A 20,004-nucleotide genomic window follows, 5' to 3' on the forward strand; every position below is an offset into this window, starting at 1 on the left:
AAAAACAATTTGAAACACAACTATTGGCATCAGCCTTTGTAAGATTTTGCAAGATTATTTTTTTAAAAAATTGGAGAAGCGAGAGAGAAGCCACGAAGCCGCTGTATTTCCAAGATAGCTCGCAAACCCTGTGTATGGAACCTATTGTCTCAATGGCATGTAACTGGGCACTGGGTCTTGGGACACTTTTTAGTATTTCATTTTAATGTGCATTGTAAATTAACTGAAGACACACACACACAGAAAGAGAGCGAGAGAGAGAGAGCGAGAGAGAGAGACAGAGAGAGAGAGAACATTTCTTGGGGGACAGGTGATATATGTATAGCTAGAAGGGATTAGAAAGGAAGGGGGGGGGGGCTTTGAAAGACACAGGGAGGCCCCAGGCAATATTGTGAATGCATAAAGAGAGAGTTTCAGACAATCTAGGTCTCATATTGAATGGATAGATTCAGTCTGGGTTTTGGACTATGAAGGCATGTGATAATGGGAAGGCAATGGTTCTGGGTCTGGGTCTGGGTTTAAATGGAAACTTGAATGGAGTGGAAACTTGGACTGGGGCCACAAAGCAGATTCACCTGAATCCTGCCAGAAGAATCAGCTATGTGGGGTTTTCACCTAGTGATCCATTTGCCCTCTCAGCAAAACATTGGGGGTTTTGTAGGGATTTGGCATGCCATTTGAAATATAATGCAAGGAGATTTGGGTAAGTGAGGTCCTCTTGTTTTCTGTAGTGGCTGCCAGACTCAGTCTGCCAGATCGCAGGATCCTCTTGAGGAACCAGAGCAAGGTAAAGAGAATCAGCTTCCAGCTGTGTAAACAAACAGACGCACATGCACACAGCACCCACACATTCTCACTCACAGTAGTTTCATACTAAATAAAAGCTCTCTCTCTCTCTTTCTCTCTCTCTCTCATGGGCACAGGACAGGAGGGAAATGCTAAACCTCTCCTCCTAATAAAACAAAACTCTTCACATTGATTGCTCATTTTGGCCTTGTTAAGAACAATGTGTTACTTGAAAGAGGCAAACAAATTTTATGAGGGCTTGTGCTGTCTTCTTGTCTGGGAATGTTTAGTGTAAAGTGACATTTTTCTGCTTTTCTTCTGTATTTTCTTATAGATCTTTTTTTTTCTCTTTGATATCATTCATCTAAACGTTTTTCTTTTTTTTTTTTTGGTCACAATAAATAAAACACATACATAATTATATAAATGTTTTGGAAGTTAGACCAAATTCTCTCAGTATTTTGCTGGCTCCAGGATGCCAGATACCATCCAGAACACCTGTTTTCCTCTTGGCAGACAGAACCTAAAATGGCCTTCCCCCGTGTCAAAACTTAATTATTACTATAGTCTATCTTCACATTTCTTGAAGAAAAAAGACAAATACAAAAGACCTTTGTAAACTGCCTTGTTCGTAAAATCTTATTTATTCTCTTATTTGTAACCGTGGCTCCTTATCTCTACAAAATCTGGTTTTAGAAAGTTGCTTTTGCCTGTATTGGCATGGTTTTGATTATTTATAGAGTGATTCAAGTTAATGGAAATGTGTCTTAAACTAGACCTTGTGTTGAGAAATCAGTTTCTTCCTCTAACAATTACTTGGCTTTATCTGATCTCAAAAAAGGCCTGTGTTCATACATACTATGTCTGCACTCTTAGCTGGGCTGCAGACAAGGCCACATCTGGGCTATGATATGACATCAACACTAAGCTCTGCTCTTAAACATTCATGTTAAAGACATCCTGGGCAACCCAGTAGACTGCAGTGGCTGGACAGTAATCTGACCCATTCAAAGCAATCACCGATGGATTTATGTCCCCTTTTTGCTAGAAATAGAGACCAATATCTCATAATTTTGCAGATTACTTTATTGCTGATAACGTATACCGTGCAGTATATGACTAAGAGTGTAAACACACAAAGGACTCTTAAATCCCAGTGTCTGGCATGTACAGTAGCTTTTCTAGGAATGAAATTATGAACCCTTAAGACTTGCTGCTTAAATCGCAGAAGCAGGAAAACACCCCCAGGTTTGGCCAGGCAGTAGCCGACCTGTTAAAAGCATTTAGGCTTTAAAGCACCATTGTTTGTGTATCTAGGAGAAAGCAGAGACTCCCTCACGGCAGGCGACAGAAAGATGCCTGAGATTTTTCTAGCTCCTACAAAGACTATTAAGACAATCCACATTGTGTGAGCCTCCTTTCCCATATGCATTTCCCTAATCCTGTGTTGTGTTTTTTTTTTTCTTTTCTGTTTGTTTGTCACTCAATATTTTTCTTCGTTTTGTGGTGGGTACATTTTTTAGTTTCCTTTCCATTTTCAGTTTGTGTGAGAGTTTTGGGTGGGTCAATTTACCAGGAAGAAGCTCTTTTGAAAAAAGGACTTCTGAAACACAAACAACACTAAGGAGAGCGTTTTTTCTAACTTTTTGCAATTTTTGCAGTTTTTTTTTTTTTGACTGTTTGACTTGCCCATTCCTCCACAGTATCAGAGTCTTCTTTTAAATTCCCTGTGTACACACTGTGTTTGAAAAGAGGTACAGACTGCTGGATAACATGTCAAAAGTACAAGTTTTTAATTTTGCTTATTTTATGTACTTTTTGTTGTTTAGATTGTATTGTATGAGCACAGAAAAGAGATGAACTGTGATGTACTGGGTTTAAATTTCATTTTTACAAGAAAGATCCTTTACAGGAAGTGTCTGTCATGCTGAAGTCCATTTTTTTGGGCAGTCGTAAGACGGAACAACCCTGTAATGACAGCTTATGCTCTATATTTCCACTCCATTTGCAGGGATAAAAACATCAACTGAATTAAGTTTCTAGACTCATCAGTCTCTAGACAGGACAAAGTTGTGAAATTAGGAGCAATGAATTCATCTAATTTTCCTAAATTCAGGGGAGCAAGCCTTAGGGCTCTATTAAGATGATCTAAACGTTGTTTTTTTTACTGGCTGGCATAATATCAAGGCGGAAATTATTTTGAGCTTGTCAGTGTGAAGTCCCAGAATCAGATCTGGCTGTGGTGTTGTAAAAAAAAAAAAAAGAGTCTGGTTTACTGATTTAAATAGGTGAGGTATGAGAGAGAATTTAGCCTGACCAATGGGGATGGACAATATTTTCTCTTAAAGAGCAGCAGTGTGGTTTCCATGGTATTTTCCCCCAAATGCTTCTCATTAAACACACACATTTACCCTCTATGCCTGCACTGCAGTGACATGGGTGGCCTTCCATGCCAGTAGAGGACACCTCTTATCTCCCTATGCCCAGACAGTAATTTACCACGAGTGGTTGTAGGCTTATAATGAAAATGACTACATTTGGGAGCATTAATTCCCCATCATTTAGATTACCTTTAATAGAAGCTTTTAGATGTTTCTGTTAAAGTGCCTCCTGTTCTGCCCCTTGCGTTATGTCGCTCCATGCAAACACTGCATATGTGGGGCCCTCCCCAACACTGATACCTGCACTGAAATATATGGTACATATCTTCCAGTCTACACAGATATATTTATTTTATATAATTTCCTGCACATCTCACATATTCTTCAGTCAGCTTCTGGCAGTCGTCTGTGTCTCTTGATCTAATGTTGATGTGTGTTGCCCTTGGGTGTTGCTATGTATGGACCCCATGTTCCCCTGCGCTCCTAAATGTTGCCTTGCCATTCTCCTGTTTCACTGTGCAATGCTCTTGTATATTATATGCAGTATCACTACCTCAAGATAAATTCCTGCACACTGTTGCATTTGGCAAATAAAGTGATTCTAATTCTGATTCTGATTGATGGTGATGGTGAACAACTGTCTGTTAAATTTGCAGTTTCATACATTTGTGATCTGGTTCAAAAATACTCACACAAACACATACATCCATTGCCAACACTTCTGCACATACAAACACAGGCTCACACTGACAGGAAAAAAACACATGATTACCAACATGTTTAAATGACGACACACACACACAGAGCTCCCAGCTCCCTATAGCCTCGCACTGAAAATTCATTTGCTTTCATGTGTGCGTATGGCAGACTGGACACACATACTGCTATTAGTCATTGGGGCACTGTTTGGTCTGTGTGAGGACCTGAGGACCAATCAGTGAAGGCTCAGAGGGGCTATCATGTTCAGAGATCTTTAATAGGCATGAAGGTTTTTTTTAAGGCATGTGTAAGAGATTGTTGTGGGCCCTATGGTAGTATAATGTGCCAGGGATTTGCACTTAACTGGAAAGTGTGATGGTGTTTATATGTGCTAACGAGCTATAACTTTGATGGAAGTGAGGACCAGAAATGTCCGTTTAGCACAGTTAAAAGGTGTTCTTGAGTTTCAGTCACCTGAACCTATTTCAGATCAGTTAGTCAACCATAAGCCTGAAGAGACTTTGTCTTTTTAAATGAATTTCCAGACTGTCAGTGGCACATGTGCAAAGTGCACAGTACAAGTCATAGGTGAGGGCAACAAGTAGCTCTAGTTACAGTCTTTGATGATATGCACATCCTATCTTTTAGAGTGGGGTGGCTATCACCCTCAAAAGAAAATTGCTGTCTCTGGCAGTGATGGCTGGCTTTCGAAATGGACTGTCCATGGACCACTGATTCTGTTATTAATAAATAAAGTCTCAAATACATGCAGAAGCAAATTCAGGTTGAGCAATACTCTTTTAAACCAAAAGTTTTGTACTGTATCTTAATAACACGCCTGAAAAGGAGAACATAGACAGTAGATCTTGCTCATGTATGTTAATCATTTGCTTGTTAACTAGTGCACTTCAAGTATGGTCATAGAGCTGACATCAGCTTGATACATCTTGATACATCTGGGTCAAGATGGTAGTCTACCTGATTAGTTTTCCTTTCTGTATTATGTGTAGCCTAATATGCTGTTACTTGTGTTCAAACACCTCCCTGTGGGCACAGTTATTACAGTAATGTTCACTGAAAATACTCAACATTTTATATAAAACCTAGTTCTGCTTACAGTTTTGTAAATCTTACATCTTTGGCATTTACTGTTGGCCACTCAGTAAAGCATAAGTTTCAAAGTTCATAGCATTTACCATAATGTGATGGATTCAAAATGGATATTTGGACAGCTGAATTGTTCAACTTCAACAAATGTCAAAAACTGTTTCACTGAATTGTTGAGTGTTTTTGTTACAAAGTATTGCTCTACTTTAACTTCCCAGAAAATTGCAGCAGACAGCAATCTGATCTAGTTGTAGTGACCAAACAGCTAACAGTGTTCAGTTTGCTTTGAGTTGTGTGTGACTGGTGGGTCATGCATTTTAGGGCAGGTGATTGCGTTAACATGGGGTGTTAGGTTTGGCCTTTCATAGTCCATATACATCTCAAAAGGAGAACACTGATAATCTTCTGCTGGGTAATACAAACTTTGTTTGAAACTGTTCAGGTGAAGTGGTAATCCATTTCTATCCATGACCTCACATCATCTTTCAAGATTCAAAGCTTTAAATATCAGATGAAGTAAACAAAACAGCATAAATTCATATGAGAATGCAGATTATTTGCTTCATTTAACACTATAATGTTAGCTCAACAAGATTATTGATTTCATTGGCAAATGCACAGTTAATTCAACTATTTTCAAGAAGTTCATTGCCCTGTTTTTTGATGAAGTTGACTGAAATGTATTAATTCTTAAATTAATTAGCAGAGACAACAGTTCTTTGTACACTTCACTTGGAAGAACAGCCTTCAGTATCTATCGGAAAATCCTTGTGTTTGACGGTGTTGGGTAATGACCAAGCACAACTGCCACTGGAATCCAAGTATACAGTCATTTCTGGAGTGCTTGTGTATTGCCTGGCCTTGGTACATTTTATCACTTCACATTTCATAGCATGTGGTCACCTTCACCGTGCTGCAACAGTGGTGCCGCCACATAGTGTCTGTTTATTCAGCTGCTTTGCATGTGTTCCTGTGCTGCTTCAGGGATGTTCTTCACGGATTAGAATAATCGGATATTCGAGCGGTCAACCGAGCCTTCTGTATCTGTGTTCCCGTGTACAAAGAATTAAACCGTACTGAAGGTGATTCGTCAAATACGCTATGGTACACGCTGTGAGCGAAAAGTCAAATTACATGGATGGGAACTCCTAAAATATGCTCCACACATGTGTTAGCTTAACGTATTAATCTATTGATGCATGCAGGAACGTTTATGATCCTCATCTACACAAAACATGTAATGTTTACACATACGTGTGTGATTAACCATTCATCCACAATACCTCCAGTGCATCGACATGGGTAGATTCAGTTTTTCTCAGCAGCACTGGCAGCATGCTCTGAGGCCGCCAGCGTGATATAGTATGTGTGTAAAAGTAAAGAGCATTAAGTAGAACACAAGCCAAAAGCAGTAAAAGCCACAATATATCTGGCTGGAGGAGCACTGACGGCTTTCTTTCCCCTTCCCAGGCTACCCCTCCAGCTGCACCCATCAAAAAAACCTAAAGCTACATCCAACTCTGCAGCACAGATCGTGAGAGTTTACCTAATCTCATATTTCATCTGATTCCTCTCATTTGCCAAAACGGACCTAAGCAACGTATATAAATTGAAGTCGTCTATTCGACATCACCCTACACATCGCTAGCTTCTCGATAACAATGTCCGCTAAGCATTAGCAGGCCCTGTGGGTTTAGGGAAACGTCGTGGACCTGCCAGAGTTGGAATAGATACATTGCTGGATACACTTTTAGGAGAGTAATGATTACGTGAATATCAGTTAAACGCCATTTGTCAATTAATTAAAATATTTGAATACAAATTTGAAGAACTGAACTCTTTGCGGCTAGCTGTTTGGATACAGCTTTCCAAGAGCAACTACTTTCTTAAATGTTTTGAATACAAAACGATGAAAGAAAAAGAATGGTTGAGAATCAGCAGGTTTGCCAAACACATATATTTAAAAACACATGACTATACAAAGGACTTTCAGATATGATGGGATAAATGCTGCAGTAAAACAAATTCAATATGAAAAAGGCACTAAATCACTCCCTGAAATCTGTATTAAAACAGTTTATGAAAGCGAGAACTGTATCTAATAAGTTCCATATGTTTTCACATATTGATATTTATAATGAAATATTTCAATTTTAGACAAATTAAATAACCATAGCTGTTCATATTCCATATGAGATCTCTTATGAGCCAGTTTTACTTGAGGGTAACCTGTTCTTTACACCAATTCTGGACTTATTTGAGTTTATTTTAGAATAAGTTTTATATTAATCCACATGTGGTCACATTTCAAACATTTAGCTGTATTTCAGCTCTGGAGCTCACCTCATATCAAACACTAATGGAATAGCCCTCTGCAGTGGTCTGTGCTTAGTCATTCAGTACATTCAAATGGCAAATGTGTATTTCAGTCATGTTTCAAACAGATTTCTTTTTTGTGCACTGATGTTGAATGCATCTTATTTATTTATTTATTTTCAGATCTGGGACCCACTTTGGTGTTTTACTGTTTGTGATGGGGATTGTGAAACAGTTAATTTTTTTTCTTTTTACTTCGTGCATATACATATGGAATACAAATATGCACATATGGAGTATCACAAAGTCATTTCCTGTAATCCCTTATTTTTTTATTTTTATGCCAGTAAGGCTTTATTGTCCATATAAACCAAATTTGCCTGAATGAATGACACTTTAAATATAACAGAAACACTAACATAGTCTTAAGGTAGTGAAGTCAGTAAAACTCAGGGAGGTCCATGAATAAAAACAGAGTAAAGTCTGTAAAAGATGCCCTGGAAAACACCAGTCTCAGATCATTTCCTCACGTCAGGAAGAGGAAAAAAGAAAGAAAGAGAGAGAGAGAGAGAGGGGGGGGGTGTTTGAAGATGAGAGGAACTACGTGAATGGGCCACATATATTCTTTTGGGGTTCAAAACGGTGGAGAGAACGGATAAATGCACTATTCCCCCCTCCTCTGGCTACCACGGACAGGAAAGCCCCCCTAATGCTACAGCAAAGGGATTAAATGGAGCGTTTCTCCCTCCTGCCACTCTCACGAACAAACGGGGAAAAGGGGAAAAAAAAAAAACAACAGACCAGATTGTCAGATGCAAGATAACATTTCTTAGTACAGTTAGGGAATGGGTTTCGGTGCATTGTACTGGGACAAGATGGTGCTTGTCCTTGGATTTTTGTTACTACTATGTAATTAACAATGTATAATATTCCTGACAAGTTATTGGCATTTTATCAAACATTATTGCTGCTGTAAAGCTCAGGTATGATTAATGATTTACTCATGTTTTTACTGTTTTTTTTTTCTTTTTTTTTTATCTGAAAGTGGTTTAAGGGAAATGTGTTTAGATGGGTTGCCAGACTTGTGGCTTACACATTTGTTAGGCGTCATGTGATGTTGTAGATGATATCAGAGCACTATATTCATGCCAACAGTAATCGGCTTATTCATCATTACAAACGCGCGCGCGCACACACACACACACACACACACATAGACACATAGACACAGCTGTCAGACAGTGTTGATAGTGTGGTCTGCTACTTCGGCACACCATTGCAAGTCAGCACTTTATAGCAGATGACACCTTTGATAGCTATACTCTTAACTTTGAGTCAGCTAAAATAACAATGATAATAACGATGTTTCATCCTTTTAAATTTTCTATTTGTTTCACCACCTGCAACAAACTCCTATCTTTTTTCCCCTTTGTTTTAACATGGGATCAAGTACTCCCTTCACGATAACAGTGCTGTTATCGACTCACCCCAAATCCTCTAATTTACTGAGATCCCCTGGCCGCTCTCTTCTCTGCTTGACAACATGTCCATTATGAGAAGTAGCGGTCTATGTTCTTAAAATTAGGGGGGTTCTCATTTGGGGTCACAGTGTTACAACATCAGGATATTTTTCCAGTGGTCCTGAAGTCATAGTGTGGATTGGCTTCAACATGGGAGAACAGTCTACATCCAGAATAATTGCTGGAATAATTTCCGTTGGAGTTGAGGTCACACATGGGCCTGGTTCCCTGTCCATAGGACCAGGGTTGAAGTCTTACTCGCTTTCCTCTGCCTTCCTTGTGTTTTTTTTGTGTGAAATCCAGAGCAATATACTATGCTGGTCAGGGATAAAGCTGTCAACAGAAGTCAATTGGCACCAGCTGAAGGCGTTTTTTTTTTTTTTTTTTGTGAGAGGGGAACCTAACCTGCTTTAATATTACTGAGATTAGAAAAATAGTATTTGAACTGCGCAATAAACTCTGAATGTTATTTTTAGGAATACCGTCCATTTATACTGCTCCTATTACATGACGCTGCTGTTATGATACTTAAGCATTGCCACCCGGCACAGTGAAATCAGGGGATCCAATTTATACGGGTAGTCCGAAAAGACAACTCGGTCTTATCCTCACTGTAAAGCCTTTCAGCCCTCAGGATATATTATCCTGTCTCAACCGCAATATCCTTCTCATTTTCATATAAATATTATATATTTAAATCTGTGCCTGTCATACCATACTAAGTTTTTTTTTTTGTTCAGCTCTTCTCTATCCTCCACTCATTCTGTATTCTTTTCCGCTCTTTTTTATGATCAAACCTCCTCATTCAACACCTCAAAATCACCACCTTCACTTAGCCTCTACTCTTCTGTCAGTCTCTACCTCCGCTCTGGTATCTATTCTAACCCATCCTTCCCCATCCTTCCATTCAGCTCCACCACACTTTTCATTAATCTTCACCTTTAACCCCCTGGCTTCTTTGTGTTGGCAGTGTTAAGTGTCAGTGTGTTAGCTGGCGCATGGTCTGAGGTGAGAAGTTATGCATGCTGTGGGCCACGTGCTGAAGGGGGCCTCTCTCTGTTCACCAGTCCCGTGGAGGGAAGGCTTGTCCTGCAGGTGATTTGCTCTGGTTAGGTCTCCTCTCTCACATTTCTTTGGCAAAGATGGACTCCAATACTCCCACGACATGGAGATTTTCTACCACTCATCTCATCTCCGCACTTAAATTGTATATATTTCTCCCCGAAGAAACCCAGATTCTTGCCAAAATAGCAGAAGCAGGGGGTCGGAAACATGGTTGGTGACTCAAGGCAAATTAATGGGGGCTTAAAGCGAGAGGTGAATTTTCAGTTGGGAGGAGGAACAGAACTGTTTCCATACAACTTTTTCCACAAACCCTAAATTGCAGCGACTGGAAGGCACTGACCTCCTAACATGTGTTCACTATTAATTCTTATTCACTGCTGAGAGGGGCTGCTTTCATGATGACAGAAAGATGGGACAAGAGAGGAGGGTTATGTGTGTGCGTGTGTGTGTGTGTGTGTGTGAGTGTGTGTGTGTGCGTGTGTGTGTGTTTGTTTGTGTATGTACGTACACATGTGCCACACTTCTCAGTGGCATGTGGTGAGCTGTTTACACTGGGGCATGCTAGGTCGATCGAACACACAGGAATACTCCACAGAAATTCAAAGAATTGAGCCATGGAATCACAGAAGCCAACTGGTTACATAAAAGACATTAATCCAATGGGAAGTTTCTTTTGCAACTCACACACTTTTGCCATTTCTTATATTGTAACTGCAATTCTATACGACTGCTACCAAAGGTCTGCAAATGAGCCTTAAACCCTCTCATCAGGCATTGGCCGGGTCCAGGGGTGAGCGCATGTTTTTCCTTAGACTTGTACAAATCACAATATCATTCCATACACTTTTCTTAATGGCGAAAAGGAAACATGGCCAAGAGAAAAGCTTACTAGTCCTTGGGAATCCTCCTAGCAACGCTGTTTTAGTGACTTGTAGGCGCTGACTTGAAAATAAATTTCACATGTGCCGTTTGCTCAAGAGTTGGACGTCTCTTAAAGAAAGCCTTTTCAACAAGATTCCTCTGTGAAGACGGTGCGGCGAAACAACAGTGATTTGATATCGCGAGTGGAAATGCAGCCGTTTGTGAAGCAAACCAGGTGACCCTACAAGCTTGATCGCCTGGCTGTAGCTGATCGTGTCAAAGACTTGTGAGTTGGCAAGATTATCCACACTTACACACATCACCAGGGTAAGCACAGCGCGGCTCATCTTACCCCTCAATCTCAATCACTTATTTAGCTGAGAAGTACGCAAAGCATTTGTATACACAGACACAAGCTTATGTCTTTGATCTTGCTCTGATGAACTCGGTAATGTCGCTTCCTTCAAGGGGAGTTTACGGTTTTTCTCAGTTGTTTAAACACAATTCCTGGAACCATTCACACGCAATTCACACACGCAATTCACACACAATTTTAAAAACGCACACCCAACAGTGCAAACATATAACTCCTGACCCCAGTTCAAACTTTGCCCTCAGACCAAACGCACAAGCTGTCAGAAACACAGACTACATGACTGTTTACTACACACTGCAGGGATTAATTCAAAATACTGCTCCCGAAATGTTTAGAATAGGTTTTCAGAGAAATAATTTGAAACTTTTTAAAATCACAGTTCTGACTATCAAGATAACCCTTTCAGGAACACCGTGGTGAGAGAAATTCAAAACAGTACCCTAATAACTACCTCTTACATTAGTGGATAAGGGAACACTACATGTGCTGTTTGTGTCAAAAACATGACTTTTGAAATGTCACACTGATAAAACATGTAAGGAAGAGTCCATGCACAGCAAAATACCCAATTTCCCAAAAGTTTTATTTCCAAATGCAGCAAACGTACAGGTTACTCAGCATCAGTATCAGCATCAGCATCAGCGTTCTCATCATCTCATCTCAAGTCTGGGTAATGCCATGATATCTCATCAACATCACACATTATGTTTGCTCTTGCCAGGCAGCGTGGGAAAAATGCCCTTGTGTGCCTTAGAAAACCCCGGACATACTCCACAGACGCATCACCACAGGCGTCCACCATCGCCTCCAGGAGGTTTTGCTGTGCGTAGGGGTCGCGGTCATACACCCTCCACCGCCATGCTGAGAAAAATTCCCCAATCAGATTCAGAAATGGGGGAATATGCTGGCAAAAAAAGGACGGTGAACCAGGGTAGGGGGGTCATTGAACCAGGCGCGAACCAGAGCAAGCCCGATGGAAACTCACGTCATCCCAAATGACAACATATTGGGCTTGCTCTGGTTGCCCTGGTTCCCCTTCCTGCTGAAGAATGTTATTGTGCAGCTGATGTAGAAATTGAAGGAGTTGTGCCGTGTTGTATGGACCCACTTTGACATGGCGGGGGAGGACGCCACGACTGCTGATGGCTGCACATAGGGTGATGTTACCTCCCCTCAGGCCAGAGACTTGTATGATAGCAGTATGATGGCACGGTGACCAATCATCTTGCGCCCCCTCTTTTGCCCCTTTCTGTTAGGTTGAACCCTTCCCCGCCAGTGAAGATGTATTCATGTGGGTCAGCCCTGGAATCCAGCTCTAAGATTCTCAACTGAAGTAAAGAAACTAGTTATTGACCCTACAATTCTGATTGGGTGTGTTAACAATTTTGAGGCTTAGTGTTTGCACCTGTAGAAAGGTGTGCTCTTTGAGTTTAGGTTGTGATGACTTGAGTTAATTATAATGAGAACATGTGTTTGCTGAACGAACATATAATGCAACGAATGATTTATTTGGCCACTTTTGTGTAAGGTTTTGCAGAAAGAGTTTTGAATATTGAAACACGTGTGGAAAGAGGTGAATAGTGTTTATGGTTATGGAAAATGTGTGTGTGTTTTTGGGAATGATGTAAGGGTATGGGTTTTTGTGCAAAAGGAAGCAGTTTTTGTGTGTAAGCAATCGAGAAAAACTGTAAAGATAAGCTCTGGAGAGGCTGCGTTTTACAATCGGGGGCCGAGGGCCGGTTGTCATTGGCCGTGTAATGTTGTCAGTGCTTGAATAACAAATGTTACTAAAAGAGACATGTCTTGCAAATGTGCAATGTTTAGAATATAATGCTTTAATATGTTTCATGGAATCCATCTGTTAAACTAACGTTTTGTCATTAACTGGCTTGTTTATTTGTGCTGTCAGAGTAAACGAGAAATCCTGTGTTTAGGGTGGGATTAAATGTTCTAGATGACTTTCTGGGTTTATGACTTCCATGATCCATCACTTGGCGTATTTTTATTGTTCAAATGTGAAAAGGTTATAGATCTATTCCAGGTTTTTTTGATGGCCATAAAACATAATACAGAGGTCTTCTGTAACCCCCCCCCCCTCCCCAGAAAAAAAAAAAAAGTTAAAAGACTGTCCAATGATTGAACTGTCATTACTTCAGCACTTTTCAGAAAACAAAACAAAAAAAAAAGAACAATAGAGTCAATGAGAAACTGGGGTGGATTATGTTCAGACAGCAGCATGAGGAGTGTGTCATCCAAAGGGCCCCTCTAACAGTTTGAATACTCAGTAACTCTGCCTGTGCTGAGTCTGTGAAGTTGGCCTCCTACAGGGCTCACTGTCAGCATTGCAGATGCCATAAGTGATACGCGGAGTTGGCAGGTTCGTGCTGTGTGACGACGGGTAAAGGGCATAAAGAGAGACTGTATTACTCTGGGACGCGAGACACTGATGGACTTTCTTAACGTCTCAGCCGCAGACACGTTTTGTTTTGGTGTTTTGGTGAGTGGATCGACCTTTGCACTCAGAGATGTTGATTTTCAGTTTGATGGAGAACAAAACATAATGTCTCAGTTGGGTTTTTTTTTTGGACCCCCCCCTCCCCCCCCTTCTTTTCCTTTCTGGAGCAGTCTAGTTTGATCCAACATAGACATAGTAGATACCTACAATGGAGGGATTTTTTTCTAAAACTCGATTTAGCTCGGTCAAAAAATATGTATTCGTTTCTGGCATCGCGGGCTCCCAGTCAATGAAAGGAGCATATAGATTTACAGTACGGCTCAGGGAGCTTTGAGTGGCAGTCCAAATATACAGAGGTATTCTCGTACAACTTGGTCTTGCCAATGACAACACTACTATTTATTTACGTATTTTTCTGGATTTCCTGAAAACTTGTAGATATTTTGGAACCTTCCCTCTTGTGGATGTGAAGCCTGTTTGAGACGGTAGGGTGGCATTGGCCAGACTCTTGTGTGTAGAATCAAGGAGTGGTATTTTTTACACGGCCCCATAATGATGTCGCTGTTCTGTCTCTTTGCTCTTCTGTCTGTTAGACCCTCCTAATTTTCGTGTGCTAACTTGGCAGCTTCCTGCAGCACAACTAAGGAATGTTAAACTCTTAGAGGCCTGGGCTGTGTGTGTGTAGTGGTTGTGTGAGTGTGCGTGTGTGTGTGTGTGTGTGTGTGTGTGCATGTGTTTGCCTAGATGGCTGGACGTATGCGTGCATGTGCATTTATTAATATGGTATGTGAGTGTTTATGTGTACTGGTTTGTAACTATGTGTATGTTAACAAATATGTTGACATAGTGTGTGTGTGTGTGTGTGTGTGAGTGTGTGTGTGTGTGTGTGCCTGTGCGTGTGTGCTTGTATGTGCGCGTGTGTGTGTGTGCGGGTTGATGAGAGAGATTTCAGGATTTTAGAAGAGGTCTGCTAATCCTGCTGTTTAAACGCATGCCTTCAGTATGAAATGATAAACACAGGTGCTCCAGTCACTAAACCTTGGCCACCATCAATGATTTAATTGGCCAAATTACCATTGCTGAGTTAATTTGAAGTGTTCTGGGTGATAGAGAGGTATTTTTACCAATCACCCTAAATATTACAGATCATTCATATAATGAGCATAGGAGTGATCGGTTCTATTGCCAGAGCTTAATCTGCTTTCCCTTCCCTTAGCCAGGAATTTCTTCAGCAGCCAGAACTAAAGAACTCTTTTTCAATGAAGTAGTTTTCTCCCTAATTTTGATTATTAATCAAATTATCACCAGTCATTAAGTCTGTTTGTGTTTTCTGGCTATTTAGGGTATTGATGTGTGTTTTGGCTAAAAAACGATCATTTAGAACAGTTTGCCCCGATGTTAAAATATCCAATCATATTTCTTAGGCCCTTTGAGGAAAAACTGCATCTGTTTCTTTCAAACTTGGCTTTGTTACAAAGATATTTAGGAGTTGATTGGCCATATTTGCTCTTTGTATTCACTGAACCGTTGAGATCCCGTAAATCATATAAAAGATCATATAAAGTTGTTTTGTACCGGAAAAAAGTCTTTCATATAGCTTAATTTGCCAGTTACACCACAGAATCATCCTAAAAGTCAAACCCAGGTGCGTATTAAAAGTATTTTGAGATAAGTAAACATTAAACTCAAACTTAATTCTATCATATTCCATTACGCTTGCAGGGCATGAAGAATGAGAGAGGCAAATCATTTGTTTTCCTCTGTCTAGTGAGACAACTCAAAGTCTGGCAACTTGCCTCAGCAGTATAACCTCACTCTCTCTCTGAAAAAAAGTCTGAAATTGTATTTTTTTGTTGTTGTACACCCCACTGATTTCCTGTTTTGTTTGTTTGAAGTGTAATTTATCCAACATTTTAGTACACACGTACATGTGGAGCACAGATAAATGATGAAGACTAATCAAAGAAACAGTAACAATACAACTGACTTCTACAAACTAGCTCTGTTTGTCTGTTTTGGCTTGCTTTCGTGAATATACTAGCTCTGCTGACACTTACCTTACTCTTCAAATTCTGTCATTAGAGGCATTAAATTCTCCACGCTGAGTGAGCCTGTGAAAATTTCTATTGTCCTTCTTCTGGGTTTTGTGGAAAGTTGCTCAAAGTGAAATTGATCAATTTTGAGCTTTCTAGGTGAAGACAATTTCACATCACTGCCGATAAAGTATGTTCCTTCAGGTGGTGTTGGATCCCTGTGGATTAGAAAGAGCTCCTAGATATCAGAAATGACTTTTGTTTATGTGGACATATTCTTTGCATCTGTATAACGGTTGCCATGTGTTTTATACAAAGAGGAGAAGCACTCTGACATTAAGATACTACTCTATTAAATGATGAGATTGTTCTGGAATTTGAGTGAGAACTGAGTACACTTTAACACAGAAGAGATCTTAGTGAATATAATCTGCAATATAGCTTTTGGCTAGATTTGAACTTTCTCTAAAAGAATTCAGACCTGCCCAAATTTGCTCTACAGTGGCTGGTTTACATTTTTGACAAATCGTTGATTATAAGCTATGGCATAGCTTCCCATGACTACATAAACTCTGCCAGCTTGGTACGGGACAATGCATGTTTCAGTCTATTTATACTACGTTAAGACGCTCTCTCTCTCTCTCTCTCTCTCTCTCTCTCTCTCTCTCTCTCTCTCTCTCTCTCACACACACACACACACACACTATTGGAAAAATGTATACACGGACAGGCCCAAGCATGTAAATAAAGCCAATCAAAGCCAACGAACCCAGAACAAACAAGAGTTGTGTGTATGCCTTTACACATACATACAGAAACAACAGCTTGAAGGCTACTGCATGCACAGTTTGAATGTAATAATGATCTACTGTGGGGGGAATGAGAAGCTGAAGTCCTCATCAAACTGTTGGTTGCACATGCCTGGACAATGTAAGAGTCATGTTGTATTACTGGCGATGAAAGCTTCAGCGGAGGGTTTCTGTCGATGATCACCTTTGCGGCCTTGAGTGGATCTTATCCCTTCTGTCTTGAAATGACTATCTGCCCCTCTCTACCATCTCCATCTCTGACTGAAATCCTGTTGAAATATCCCTGAAAAACTCATTGTGTCTGCATTTCTTTAATGAAGGTACTAACATGTATCTCATTGTTCTTAGATTTTTTCTGGCACCTTACTCTGTAATATAGACTAAGTACTCTAACTTTAAACTATGACAGCTTAGTAACTAATCTGCCCAACCTCTTTGCTAGATGAGGTTTATTTCCCATTTTTGAATCTTAGTTCCCTTCCATAACAGACAAAGCGAGTTTTACCCAGCCACTGTCTCATTAGGCTTGCTCACTGAAGGTCTCAGGTCTTTCATTCAGCTGAGCTGCTTCCTGACAATGAATATTGTAAAAGAAAAAAAAGTGCTATACAAATAAAATTGAATTAAATTAACTTGAGTGGAACCGCTTGAAAACTGTAATGGAAGCTCTCTACAGGACTCTCTGTGTGCAAGATTAAGAAAAACTCCCTAAATTCTTAACACAGAAAAAAGGTCAGCGCCGACACATCAAATGAGCCATACCAGCCACTTTTAGACAAGCGTTGAATCTCTTTCTTTCTCTCTCTCTCTCTCTCTCTCCCTCTCTCTCTCTCCTCTCACCCATTCACTCATATATATATATATATACCACACACACACACTCACACACACACACTCGCGCAAACAGGCTATTGGAAAAGTTTTGAATGACATGCCTGAGAGACAGGGGGACCTGTCTGTTACAGTGACAGACAGTGCTTTTCTAAATATTATTCTATATCTGTACAGAGAGGTTACAGAGAGACTGGGGTGTCATGAAATGATAGATGTGCCTTCTTTAGAAAGCAATTTAACTGGAGGACAGACTGGAGGAAGCACACGGCAGGAAACCATTCTCACAGACGGCCTGCTCTCAAAGGCTCTTTATTTAAATCTGCTTGCAGTAACAGTTTAAATGTACATATTTATTGGCAAACATTCAAAGCGCTTTCCCCCCCCCCCGAAATTGAAGTCTCAGTTGTCGAGAAGCTATCAAGTTCTGTTTTGTTGTTCACATCATTCAACCAAACAGCTGAGGGTAGATTTTCCACTGTTAGGGAGAGAAGTGAAATACCTGTGCTGAGATGGTGTTGCCCATGCTTGGTTTGGTCAATTAATCTGCCACTAATTTGCCACGAGCAGTGAGTAAAAGGGCATGTCTTAACTCTTTGAAAAACCTTTGCAAAGAGAAATACCTGAGACCAAAGCCATCTTAAAGGTCATGTGTGCCATTAGATGAAATGGGAGGGGAAAACCATAGATTCCAACAAATCCACTGATTCTTTGCTTCATATCTACCTGCATGCATGTGAAGCACTATGAATGTTCAAGTGGTAAGGACTTAGGCTGGAGGGCATGCTCTTTAGTGTATTGAAAGAAGGCTTTAGTTTTATGGCAGTTGATATTTAATGGTTGTGATGGCAGTAAACCCATTTGTTGGGTTTTTAGATAAAAATGGTTTAAAACGTACTTTAAAACATTGTTTATAAGACTAGTTTCTCATATTTCATTTAAACGCTACAATTCACTCGTAGAATAAATACATAAAAACCATAAAATCAGGGGAAACGGGCCAGATTTACACGTTCATAATACGAAATTCAATAGCTTGTCATTTATTTCGTACAAATTTGCTGTTGCTTTAGCCTGTCATTGCTATGGCAGAACAAAACTTGTTTATTGTTGAACTAGATGTGTGACCTGGAAATAAAGCTCTATATCAAATTCCTCTGTGCTCATTTTGGAATGTGGTAATATCTACTGCTTCTTGTCTGAAGGACCAAAATGGTTCTAACATTCAAACAAAACACCATGAACACCATGCCGGGCAACATTAAGGGAAAATATCGTTCATCCACATTTGTCAAACTGAATTAATACCCTTTCCACACCTACAACTCACTGCTATGCTCCAATTTAGGGCAACCTCTTTCCCAGTATTGCTGTTAGATCAGATTACACTACTGTCTGGTTGTGAAAGTTGATACAGCCATCAAACTTCACATTGCCAAACTCCAAATATTTTCCACCATCAAGATTCCGGCAGTCACTAAACAACATCTATGCAGTCTAAACAAAGTGCTTAATATTTCGGCATTTCAACAGGCTGACATTAAACACTTCAGGTTCAAGCTTCTGGCCAACGGCATCACAACTGAAACCTGTCTTCTTCAAAGACATTAGCGGATGGGCCTGAATAATTATTAGGCACTATAATTATTCCTTAAATCCATATGCACCAACTGGCAAACGTAATGTGCCTGGCATCATTATTTACAAATGACATTGCATGACAGCTCCATAACCGTGTTATATTGTCATACACACAGGATTTTAGAGTTGGCCTGTGCTGTTCAGGCCTGTCAAATGCATGAACTCCCTGCAGATGACGATGTGACTTCTCGGCGGTGTGAGAACAGTGTGTGCTCTGAGTACTCCATACACCCCCTTCTACGACTGGCATTTGTTACAGATCTCTGCGGAACAGATTGTTTATGAGTTTGTCCCTCACGTCGGGGATAGATATGAACGTGACCCCCAGTACTGGAGTTTTAGGCGGTGAGAGCACGGTGTTTCGTCGGTACTGTTAGGGGCAGGCTTACCTCAGATCTCTGCTCTGGAGAGCTGAGTGCTCCGGTGAGCGGTCCCTGCGGTTCTGTCGTGTCTCTCTGTCTCAGAGCGGAGCAACGGACTGTTCTCTTTTATAAGCCAATGATCTGTCCAGCAGGACATACAACAGGAGAAAGAGAGAGGGAAACTGTTTTGGCTTCAGTTTTGCTGATTGCTTCCACATTGGTGATAATTATACTGAGTTTGCCAGCGGAGTCTGGGTTGGTCTAAAGGCCTGTCTATATGAATAGCTTATAGATCTCTTAGGCTAGTTCTCAGAAAGCAAAGCCTGGCTGCCCATGACATCATAGCTTTACAAACAAAAGGCAATGAAGAGATCAAACATTGATAGTTGTACTGGAGTATTTCTTATTCAAACACATCGATCAAACTGGTGCTCTGTTGAAAGGACCATCTATCATAACACTGTCCAGAGACGTGACAGTCATAGGTAAACAACCTGAAATGTAGCTCAGGATATTTAATAATAATAACAATAATAATAACAATACAAGTTTATTTAGAGCCCAATATCACTATTTATAGTCTCAAAGGGCTTTACATGTCTATAACAAAGTCAAATCAAAATGATCTTATCCATAAGTTAGAGAAAATAGATAAGTCTTTAGTCTGGTGTTAAAGGTATGGAGAGAGTTTGCCTCCCTCATTTCTGTAGATTCATCGATTTGTTAGGCTAGCCATTTTATTTGAACATGTGTAAGCGTTTC

The sequence above is a fragment of the Chanos chanos genome, chromosome 13 (assembly GCF_902362185.1).
Source record: "Chanos chanos chromosome 13, fChaCha1.1, whole genome shotgun sequence".
NCBI lineage: Eukaryota > Metazoa > Chordata > Actinopteri > Gonorynchiformes > Chanidae > Chanos > Chanos chanos.